Source organism: Protopterus annectens, chromosome 1.part1 (assembly GCF_019279795.1).
Source record: "Protopterus annectens isolate FY-2018-M chromosome 1.part1, PAN1.0, whole genome shotgun sequence".
NCBI classification, from domain to species: domain Eukaryota; kingdom Metazoa; phylum Chordata; order Ceratodontiformes; family Protopteridae; genus Protopterus; species Protopterus annectens.
This window is the reverse complement of record NC_056726.1, coordinates 1,823,912,662-1,823,924,736: the sequence shown is the minus strand read 5'-3', so window position 1 is coordinate 1,823,924,736 and position 12,075 is coordinate 1,823,912,662. Positions and strand designations below refer to the sequence as shown.

The window sequence follows — 12,075 nt, the reverse complement described above, 5'->3', positions numbered from 1 at the left end:
GCAAGAGGATAATTTCTAAATGTGTGATTGAAATACTTTCTACTTAATGTTTGTAATGTACTGTATAATCATTTGCAGACTTTAATTAGCTGCTCTTAATTGTTTGTTCATTTTTATATTAGTCCACTCTTACTTTTGATCACAGTTTTTCCATAAGGACTATGATGTTTTGGCATTATCTACCTTGCTGCATGCCATTTTCTCCTCCTTATTACCTTCTTCAAGGCTTTTATATGCCCTAAAACAACAAGCTTCAACTAACTCCTTCATAAATGCTTCCATCAAGCATCTTTCTAACCAAAATTATGATGCTTTGCTGCTTACACATTGCCATTGGCAATGCAGCAGGCTGATTATTTGTCACTGCATAATAACTCAAGTAAATCATTTTTATAGATCTTGTACCACCTTCCTATGCCAACTTTGACAATTTTGGCATGTGCATAAAACACAGAGAAAATGTCAAGAGCTGAGTGCACAAGTGTGGGGACTTTGCATCCTGTTTTACTTTATAACAAAAGCACATACAAAGAGAACAGAGAGCAAGATGTGTTAACAAACCAATAAAACACTCCAGTAAACAACATAGTTTCATTTCCCTAAAAACTGGAGACTTCTTCAGAATGGTTACAAGCATCAAAACAGTTAAGTAAGTAAATAAAATGAAGTCAGGTGAAATAGGCTTAAATTAAAACATGAATGTAATCAAACCAATCAGATGAGATTATTTGTGTAAAATAGCACCATAAGTGTAATGTTTAATGGTCTTCTGTTCAGAACAGCTTTTAACATAATTGTTCAAACTTGGGTATACTGTAGCTCTGAGTAAAATCTGCCATAAATAGTCTCTAAAATCTATTGTTAATACCCTCACCTCTCCCATCTATTTTTAGCTCATCTAAAACATAAAATAAAAGCCTTTCAAAATTAGTATGAGCATTAGAATGCTTAAATAAGGGCACTTTTTTCAGCCTTCTAATTTTATAATTGTTCACATACATCATAATAGTCAACCCCCCCCCCCCGGTAGTATGTTGTATATAGAAGGTATCACAACTGGTGTATCCAGCTACTGTTAGACTTACAATTAAAATAACCATGAGTTGGATATGTTTTTTGGATATCCACTCTATAGGGTGGGAGGTTGGCATAATGGTTAAGGTGCTTAGCTTAGAAACACAAGGTGCAGGGTTTGATTCTCATATGGGGTAATTGGCTAGGCTTAAAATGGCCCCTGAGGACAGTTAGCCTAGTATGAATCTATAATGTGGAAGTGTTCACTAAAAATCTATACTACTAACATAAATGACAAGAAATAAATACCCTTGTTCTACATTTTCTATCTTTATTGAGGGAAAGCTAACAATTTAAAGTATATTTAATATTAAAATTATTTTTATGTGTAAACACATACTAATTTCCTTAACTCAAAATTTGCCAACAAAACTTTCCACCTGTGAACAATAACATCTCTAATAGTGGGTGTGTAAAGATGACATGATTCTGGACATGTATGTGAAAGAAAAATGAGTGCAGAATAGAAGTGTGTGTTTATCCTCCCCTCAAGGGGATTGTCATACAATATTACTGTGTGCAATCAAACATATTTTTGTGTTCTTCAATGTCAGTGACAGTGTCCCTTAATTCTGAACTGTCCAGAAAAATTCTGGACAGTTGGCAACCCTAAGTCAGCCTTGTTATCTACTTCTAAAGTTTCTTATAATCCATCATCTTTGGCAGCTAAATATTTCTGCCAATAATTACTTGCATCCAGTCTTGAACTACTTAGGAAAATCAAGGGCTAAGATTCATAGAGGTGCACAGAACAAATGCACAGCACTAAAACTGTGGAGGCCAACTGTCTGAAGAAGCCAGTAGTTAATAATGGTTGTAACATACAAGAGATAGCACCAGTATGCTGAAAGTAAAGGCAAAAAATAAATTAGATGGGGAATGTTAATGGGTAGTGCAGCTCTATAGCCAATACCAGGGGAGCAGTTCAAAAATGCAGTACACGGCCTGTATGCATGATGCGGTGAAAAGGCAATTCATCTGTAATCCATGTAGTATGCAACTTTCTGGGGAATGCCGCAGCCACAAAAACCAGATTGCAGCACATAAACACAGATAGGGAGCATACCAGAGCACACCGCAACGGCAGCAATGTGTTCTGTATACCAACATGCTCAACCTGTTCATCATACAGATGTGTAGAAAAAGAGTTAGCCGGGGAAGTAAGAAAAGGGGGCGCAGCAAGTAGATGGAAGAACACATGGGTGAGTAATAAGAAATAGATGGTGTGTAGAAGGATTTTTATCTTTTGTGAGATAAACCCATTTTTATTATGAAAAGAGAATGATAGAAGAGAAGAGAAGAGTAATAAGGGGTGTCTTTTGGTGGAATCAAAGGAGGAAGGAAGGTAGGGGGTGTGGATAGTTAAACACAGAACAGATGCGTATGGATGGGAGGTGGTATACATACAAATGGTTACATGGACATTGTATGGACAAACGTAAACAAAAAGGTATACAAGTAGTAATGGGGGGGTGCCAGATAATGAATGAGGTACAGGAAATATCACAGAATGAAGAAGTAACATCAGGATGGGGCTAGGGTTGGCTGTGAGCATGGTTGCCTATCAAACCAGCCCAGAGGGCAACAACCCTAAGCATCACACACTTGGATGGCTGATTTCATGATCTGGCCTGTCTTCTAGTTTCCTGATGGCCAAAGCGTGCTGGCCAGGTGATTAACCAAGTCACTGCAAGATGCTGCCCTTGTTGCAGATATGGATGTACAGCCATTGTAGTACCTCAGTAACCACCAGCTTCAGCATCCGCCACGGTATCACCATAGGTGACACCCCCTGTTAGGCTTCAGAAAAGGAATCTTCATCCCACATAAAGAGACTAAAGCAAATGGTACTACCAGTTCCTCCATGTTACCTCCAACAGAGAAGCATTTGCTCTCCACCGTGAGGCAGGCACAGAGAGCCACAGTGATCTGGCAGCTGCTTAAGGTGCAAGCAGAGGATGAGTTCAGTGCAGCTGTGCCACCTCCTCTGCTTCAACTTGAAAATAAGACACACATATGATACGAACAACACAGAAGTTGCACTCTGGAAGACTATACAGCACATAACACTCTCCTCCTTGGGGAAGTGCTTCTGTTTTCTGCAGCAGCCAGCCATATATAAACGAATACTCCTCAGCAGCTCTAAAATAAAAGGAAGTACTAATGTGATACAACCATCTGTGTTCATCTACCTTTGGGACTCAAGGCCAGAAGAATTCATGCACCTTGGCCACTGAAACTTTTTTAGGCCATCTAACTCCTCCCCTTTTCTTACAATTGCAGTCACATCTACTAGCTTTCCAGGCTTCCCTTTGTTGTAGTAAGTGTTTTATTGCTTTTTTGCAAGGGTACTCTTGGAGTTTTATGGATGTTCTTCATCTCACATTGCTGCAGTCCTTACATATGGGTAGTCCGCTGTCCTCGGTCGGCCCGAATACCAAAGTATTAGGCTGACGTCGGTCAAGGCGCTTAAAACTGACATCAGGACGTCAGGGTACAAAAGCGCATGACCGACGTCATATCCTCAGTCTTTTTTGCCGCATGGTCCGATGCAGAAGCAGTGTTGCAAGTGCCGTTCGGCGTTCTGAAATTTTTCGAGTTCGGAGTTTCAGACCGAATCCAAGTTGGCTAAGTACCCCGTTGGGGATTATTTTGGTTTTTTCTTGCCTCAGTATAGTACCGGATGTCAGAAAAAGTGAATAATTGTATTTCTTGTGGGAAACAGATACCGCATAGGGATTATCATTCTTTGTGCATTCCTTGTTTGGGGCCTGAGCACGGCGTGGTCGGTGTGCTTTTGTGCTAGGTTCAATAAGCACTATTAGGCGAAGGTTAGATTGTGCTAGGCTGGTCTTGAAGCGGTGCAATTATAATATGCCGTCGGATTCTCCGGCGCCCGCTTCCTGAAGAAGCGCAAAGACAAAACTGTTAAACCCAGGCAAGATGAGTCGTCCGTTCCGGACGCCGGTTCTTTAGAGGCTTCAGTGGAACCGGTGGGTCCGATGGAGACTTCTTTAGAGTCTCAGGGGGAGACTTTAATTTTGCAGGATGTGGCCTCTCTTGAGGCAGGGCAGGCTGAAGGGGCTTCTCAGGTTACTGTACTCCCCTCCCTTCCCAGGGTGGTTAGGCCCTCTCCTTCTGTTTCCAAGGCTTCTCCCAGGGGCAGGCCAGGTTTAGCATCTGTTGGTGTCACTCCTAGTTCAGCAGGGTCTGTGCCTAAGAAGCACATGCTTAAAATGGCAGAAGATTTGATTACTCTGATTAGAGGTTCTTTGCCCTCCTGATAAGAGGCCTAGGGTGGAGCCAGAGTTGGGAAGTTTGGAACAGGCTTCAGATATTTCAGAGTCTTCGCTGAAGACTTGCAGGAGTACTCTCCTTATTCTGATTCTGATGCAGAAGATTCCACTCCTTCTGCTTCTCCTCCAGAGGATTTTTCTTTTCAGAGACACTTCACTCTATGAGGGAGCATTTTAAGTGGGAAGGTCAAGACTTCTCTGATTCTCGGAAAAGGCTTAGGGAATTTTGCTTTTACCTCAACATAGGCCCTTAGCTATTCCACCTGTTCTGGATGTTGTGCAGGATGTGTTTTCAGAGGCTTCGCTTAATCCTGATTCTCTGCCTCCTGCCTGTTAAACCAGATAGGTATTACAGGGTGCCTGAGGCTCATAAATATCTTTATAAGAGTCCTAGGCGGACCCAGAAACTATTAGTCAGGGACCCAAGGGTGTCAAGGCCTCTGTTGTAAAAAATCCGGTTCCTCTAGATAAAGAGGCCAGAGCTTTGGATAGATGGGGAAAGAAGGTCTATACTTCTTCTACCTTAGCAGTGAGGGCTTTGAATTGCCAGTTTCATATGTTGAAATATCAAAACTTTCTTCTTTCTCAATTGAAATCTAAGGTGGATGCTCTGGCAGAAGGCATTGAGTGTAAAGAATTACAAGATTTGGTGCATGTCTCTGAGCAGGTTGGTAAGCATTCTTTACAATGTGGTTTTGATGCTGTGCAGGCCTCGTCTAGGGTGGCTGCCACTGGTTCAGTTCTTCGCAGGCACGCCTGGCTGAAGGATCAGAATTTTTCTGACCATGTTAAGACAAGGATTTTGGATGCTCCTTTGCAGTCTGAAGTGTTGTTTGGTCCACCTGTGGAATCAGTCTTAAAGAAAATGGAGGACAAGGCTAAGTCTATGCAGACTGTTAAGGATTTTTTGCAAGATATGGACACTGTCATTCAGATAATACCTTGCATTCAAAAGGAATTTTTGTGGTGGGCTCAGGAATGTCACCTAAACAAGGGACTCTCTGTGACCCGACCAGAGGCGAGTCAGATTCTAACGACAGATGCCTCAGACAAAGCTTGGGGAGCTCATCTAAATGGAAAATGGGTACAAGACACGTGGCCTGCCAGACTTCAACATTTACATATCAACTTGAAGGAGATGTTAGCAGTCCAATTTGCATTGATAGCTTTCAAGGATTTACTTCTTCCAGGGCAGGTGTTGATTCAAACAGACAACACAACTGTCATGTGGTACATCAACAAGCAAGGGGGGACACATTCATATCCTCTATGCATACAAGCAATGATTTTGTGGGAGACTGCTCTCAGTTTGCAGCTAAATCTTCAGGCAAGGTTTCTGCCAGGAGCACAGAACTCCTTAGCAGATGTGTTGAGCAGACAAATTATGGATCCCCACGAGTGGAAATTGGATCCTCATGTATTTCAAAAGTTGACAGTGTTACGGGCAACTCCAGACATAGATCTGTTCGCTTCTCCACTAAATTACCAGCTGCCAAAGTTTTGCACGAAAAGGTTTCATCCCACAGCTTGGAAAGTGGATGCTCTCTCATTCAATTGGAGCAATCTTCACGTGTATGCCTTTCCACCACTGCCTCTCCTCCCAAAGGTACTCCTGAAGGTCAGACAGGACAAGCCAACCATGATTTTAATAGCTCCGGATTGGCCTCGACAGCACTGGTACCCATTACTGAGAAGTCTGGTGCGGAGCCTCCATGGCCTTTGCCTTGATTCCACACCTGCTGTCTCAGGAGAACAGTCATTTACTCAATGTCAAACTTCACTCTCTACATCTAACAGCATGGCATATTCTGTTTTAAACCCTGGAGGGTCTCAGCTTCCACAACAAGTTTTGAATGTTATTTTGGAGGCCAGAAGGCCTAGTACAAGGAAAGTTTACGAGATAAATGGAGGAGATTTTTAATTTGGAGTACAGCAAAGGACTTTGATGTTTCTAAACCTAACTTAAGTGTTGCTCTTCAATACCTTACTGAGTTATTGGACAAAGGTTTGTCCTTCTCCTCTATAAAGGTTCATGCTGCAGCAATTTCTGCTCACTATGACTGTGACCCACCATTATTTTCTCATCCTTTGTTTAAGCAATTCCTTAGAGGGGCAAAGAATATAAGACCCCCACGTAGAGCTCCTACTCCTGCTTGGGATCTCAATTTTGTGTTGGAGAAACTCACTCTACAACCTTTTGAGCCTGCAGCGACTGCCGAGTTGAAATATTTATCATGGAAGACTGCTTTTTTGTTGGCCATTACATCTGCGAGAAGGGTTTCTGAATTACAGGCCCTTATGGCGGTTGAGCCTTTCTTAATTTTCCACAAGGATAGGGTGTAACCCTTCCTTTATGCCTAAAGTGGTTTCTAGTGTGGCTTTAAACCAAACTATTCATTTGCCTACTTTTTATGCAAACCCCCAAAATAAAGGGGAGAAGATTTTGCACACTTTGGATATACACAGACAGTTGCGATATTATTTGAACAGAACTAAAGGGTTCAGGCAGTCTCAGCAGTTGTTTGTTTCATTTGCTTTGTGTTCTCAGGGCAAACCTGTTTCAAAACAAACTATTTCTAAGTGGATTGGTTTTTGCATTGCTTTCTGTTATTCCCATCATGGTAAGGAGATTCCATCTGGGATTAGGCCTCATTCCACTAGGGCTACTGCCACTTCTACAGCTTTTAAGGGGGTGGCTACTAAGGATATTTTGGAGGCAGCCACTTGGAGTTCAGTGCATACTTTCTCTAAGCATTACCACCTTCCACTTTACTCTAAATCTAGGGCTGGATTTGCCACTGCAATTTTACAGGGCATTTTGGCAGCTCCTAATGCTTTATAGTTTTGCCATCCTCCCTTACCTCTGCTTTGGGATTCTACCCATATGTAAGGACTGCAGCAATGTGAGATGGAGAACATAGTACAGTTTTGTACCTACCATAAATGTAGATGTTCAAGATCCACATTGCTGCAGTCCAATCCTCCCTCCTTCCCTCTGTAGTTAGAGGTGGTTGTGTGGTTTGGGTTGTAAATATTGTAAATATTGTAAATCTGGTTAGTGCAGGGTGGTTGGTTGTTTTGCTGTTTTTGGCTTTGCCTTTCTTTTAGGGCCTTCTGACATCTGGGGCAAAAAAAGACTGAGGATATGACGTTGGTCATGCGCTTTTGTACCCTGACGTCCTGATGTCAGTTTTAAGTGCCTTGACCGACGTCAGCCTAATACTTTGGTATTCGGGCCGACCGAGGACAGCGGACTACCCATATGTAAGGACTGCAGCAATGTGGATCTTCGAACATCTACATTTATGGTAGGTACAAAACTGTACTTTTTTCATTGCCTTTATTTCTCCTGTTACTTATGATCTTTAAATATTTGATTTTAAAGTTAGTAATTCTGTGTTTTGTTAAATGGTTATCTGTGGATTACTTGTCTGGGGCTTTTCATATTTGGTTCTGAGATTAATGGAAGTAGTTTAGTGTTTGGTTCTGACACCAGCCCATTTCTAGCTTTGATGTCAGTTGTGGTCATATCTTAATTTACTTTTTGGACAGTAATAGGAAATCTCAGATCAACTTAAAAATATTTGTCTGATTTTCTTTACAGCTTTACTTTCCTTAACATATGGAAATGTACAGGTGTTGATACTGGCCTGTGCTTGATTTTACTAACTTAACCCTTCAGAAACACTTTTATTGTCATTCCAAGTTGAATGGAAGATTTCTATTTGCACATTGCCACCAGCCTCATCTGGTGTCAGTGTCAGCATTGGTCTGGTATCTGTTGAGATTGAGTCAAGTCAGTGTCTGCCTTCCAACCTGCTTAGACTGCATTGAGTGAGATGCAAGACTGTTCTTGAGCCATCTTTCTCTTCATATTCCAGTTTATATCCAGGTCCTGGGAGATGATCCCATCATAAAATTCAATCTTGATACCAGGGTCAGATGTCTCCTTGACTCCAAGTTTGGTGCTTACACTACTGATGCCTTTCTATACTGTTGATTTTGGCATCAAGCAGGTTGGAACCAGAGAACGTTCTATCTGGGTGATGCTTCAGAGTCAGGCTGTCGGCACCAAGTCCACATCCTGTACCTTCCCTATCGACACCTGTCTATGGTGCCAGTTCAGCACTGAGCAGCTTGGCACCAAAGAGATCTTTGTCTGTATGTACTGCTTCAGAGTGAAGCTCATATATTCCATAATCTTTTAGGCATCATGTTGTTCAGCACAGGATGCTTTTTAGTGCTGAGGTGACTTTTCAGAGTCAAGTTTTTTGGCAATGACCTCAAAGAGGTTTCTTTATTTTGGAAACTACAATGATGCCCCTCAATGACAAGACTGTGTTATAATAGAGTAAGGAAGTCTTTTCAATCGCTGAATGGATGCTACAATTACTTTTTTGGGGGGAACCTAAGAACTTTTATTTAGGTCACTGGTCTCACTGATAGCATCTTAGAATGTGGTTTTAGATTATGTTTTTTCTGCCCTAATTTTAGCATACCTTCCCACAGCCAGCAACTGAAGCATGAATCTTGCCTTTAAGACCATTTTCAATTTTGTTTTGATTTTATTTGTTTATTTATTTCTGTACAGGTTCAATGTGTTTTTCATCTCTTTTCTATCCAGACAGTTAGTGAAACTGACTGGTGAGTTCGTTGCCTCCTAGTTGTGAGCTTTATTCTAGTTTGTTTTGTACTAACCACTCTCCTTTATATCATGGATTGTACATTCTAGAGGCTAAAAGTGAGCTTGTCACTGCACTGTTTTCCCACAGGGAGTGCTGCTTTTACAGTAATATGTGATTCTCTCTTGCTGTCCTATGGGGAGATGTCCCTACTTTGGTTTGTCAGGTTTGCCAGGGCCTTTAGCCTGTTTTCTTCTGCAGTTATCCAAAAATATGTCATCTTCCTGTTTCTCCTGTATGGAGGATGGGTCTGCTCTGTAGGTAAATGGAGCCTAGCTGTATCTGCCTCTTATCCATATTCTGACATATTTAACAGTGGATGCTGCTTTATAGGTAACTTGGGACCCTCCCTTCATGTCCTGCAAGCAGGGTTCCTGCTTAAGTTTTGCCCAGGCCATATAGCCTGGCGTATTGTACAACTAACCTTTCCTGTGTTTAGGATGGTTCTGTTGTGTAGGTAAGTGGATCCTAGCTGTACCTGCCTCTTATCTACCTTCTGCACAGTACTGTTTAGGAATCCTATTCTTGCATGGCATTCGAATACCATCTTTAGTCCTATATTTACATACATACATATCCCTTCTTTATGCATGTTTGTGTGTACTACTTGACCTGAAGTTTTCCATATCCAAGGCTAGGAGCAGGGGCAGCTCGTGCTATCGGTCTGCAGGACTGCAGCCCTCCCACCTAAAAATAAAAGAAATACAAAACATAAAACATAAACTTTAAAAAAAAATTTTCTTTTTTTACTGAGTACAGGACTTCCGCGCATGCGCGGACACACTCAAACTGCCCTGCAGATGCCCAGGAATCTCTGCGAACTCTGACTGCCTGAGTAGCAGTCCAGATGCAGAGAAGGTATTTTCTGCCCCGCAGGTGCCCAAGATGCCATGCGGTAGACAACCGCACAGAAGAGAGGAGCTCCGGACTGCTTGAGCCGCAGACAGGACCAATCGGGAGAGAGGTAAGCAGGGATTTGAGCACAGGACCAATTAGGAGTGAGGTAAGTTCTCCTGCAGGGAAGCGTTAAGTCGAGCATGGGTTTGCTGAGACAATGGAGTTGGATTAAGTAGAGCGCGGGTTTGCTGAGACAATGGAGTTGGATTACTGCTTTCTGGAGTCCGGAAAGCCATTTACAGGTAAGGTGTGTTAGTGGAAATAGCTGTTTATTCAAGTGTGTGTGTGTGTGTGTGTGTGTGTGTGTGTGTGTGTGTGTGTGTGTGTATTGCTCATGTTTTTGTTGTCAGTGGGGCTGTTGTGCAAATGTAGGAAGAAGGGAATGGAAGGAAAGTTTTTTAGTGCTTCATTATTCATGGGTGGGAACAATATTTGCGTACAAATAACTGCATTTTTGTAGTACCATACATGTTTTTTTTTTTTTACTTTTATGTTTGATTTCAGAACTGAGACTGTATTTTCAACAGCTCAGGACTGAACAGTAGAAATGTGGGGTTATGGGTTTTTTTTTGAACTACAGTAATCAGAAGATCTTCATTGACATCTCCTTTCCTGGAAGAAAATCTTCATTTTTAGAATATTGTTTATTACAAGCATTTTGGGAGTTATATTGGACCACCGCATACTCCAAGGTTTTTGTTCCCTGGTCCTCAGGATTGAAAGGCTCATCTGAGCGACCCGCAAGTTTCATGATGAATGCAATTCTGCATCATTTTATTGTGTTTACTGCTAGTGCTTAAAATCGGGAATTGCAACTGTAACACAGCTAGTTAACTAGGAAATTGCCTTCATTTAAAATGCAGTCCTTTATAACCGATTAAGGTAATTTGGCAGATTTGAAAGAGCTACTGGCATGTGCTCATTATGCATAACAGGTTTCATAGTTGTTGAGTATTTGTACTTGCGACCACCGGCTTACCTGCACTTGTGTGTCATTTACTAAAAGGAGTATGTGTTTACGTACAACCTGAAATAATTGCTACTGCAGTGTATTCCAGTAAGAGACATTAGAATAACTGACATTGTTATTGATACTTGGTTATAGTATTGTAACTTTCAAATATGTAAGTAGAGCAGAGGGCGTTGAGAACAGTGATGAAGAAGGACTGTTGATGTTGTAGATGCTTGGTTTTAGTTTGTAACTTTCATACGTGTTGCAAGAAATGGAACAGAGGAAGTAGAGCAGTGATGAAGTAGGTCTGCATGCATTTATTAACATAGTCTGCAAGACGATTGCTTTACAAAGAGGGTGCAGTCTTTCTGCATTAGTTTTGCTTGCCTGTGCACTTGGCAGTCTGTCTGCTTGTACGTCTTTCTAAGATAGTTGTGTGTACTCAACCTGTAAATGATTCATCTCACAGGCCCATGCTTGCACTTATAAAGGATATCAGAACTTGTCAGAGATTTGGGATGAATGGCTAGGTTTAAAAAGGCCCTCGTGATCGTTAGCCTAGTAAACACCTGTCAGTGTGTGTAATGCCCCAGTTGGTTTATAGTGGTGGCTGGAGAGAACTCAGGCTACCTGCTGGTGGGCTTGAACCGTATACTTTGGGTGCAGATTATAAGAACCTGAATTCCCTACCCCACCACCATTTGTGAAATATTTGCATATTTTTGTCTCATATTTTGTTCTGTTCCTCATAAAATCTGAGGTTTCTGAGTTTTTAATTCTTTAAATAGTTGATGGTGCAGTAGTAGCATTGTTACCTCACAGCTAGATGTTTTTTTGGTTTGATTCCTGGCTGGGGTGCCTTCGGTGTCTGCATGTCCTCCCTGTATTTCTGTGGGTTTGCTCTGCTGTCCTCCCATGTTACAAAGACATGTGTCTGCGGTATTTCTCCCTGGGCCTCTGCTGAAAATTGGCTTTTGTTCCAAGTCAGACTTTTCTGGTTAACAAATGTTAAATAAGTAAGATTGACAGGCATTTGAATTTCAGACTTCATATTCTTCAGTAAGTACATAGTAACACAAAACCTTTTATTCTAGCAATTTTCTAAGTTTATAATAATGACAGACATTTGAGTTTCAGATTTCATACCCTTCAGAAAATCCATAATAATGCAAGA

At 41.5% G+C, this 12,075-nt stretch overlaps 1 protein-coding gene across 1 annotated transcript in view; it reads left to right on the top strand.

The window, feature by feature from the left end:
- Positions 1–12,075, top strand: part of OSCP1 (organic solute carrier partner 1) — a 789,745-nt gene that overhangs the window by 677,288 nt on the left and 100,382 nt on the right. The window lies entirely within an intron of this gene.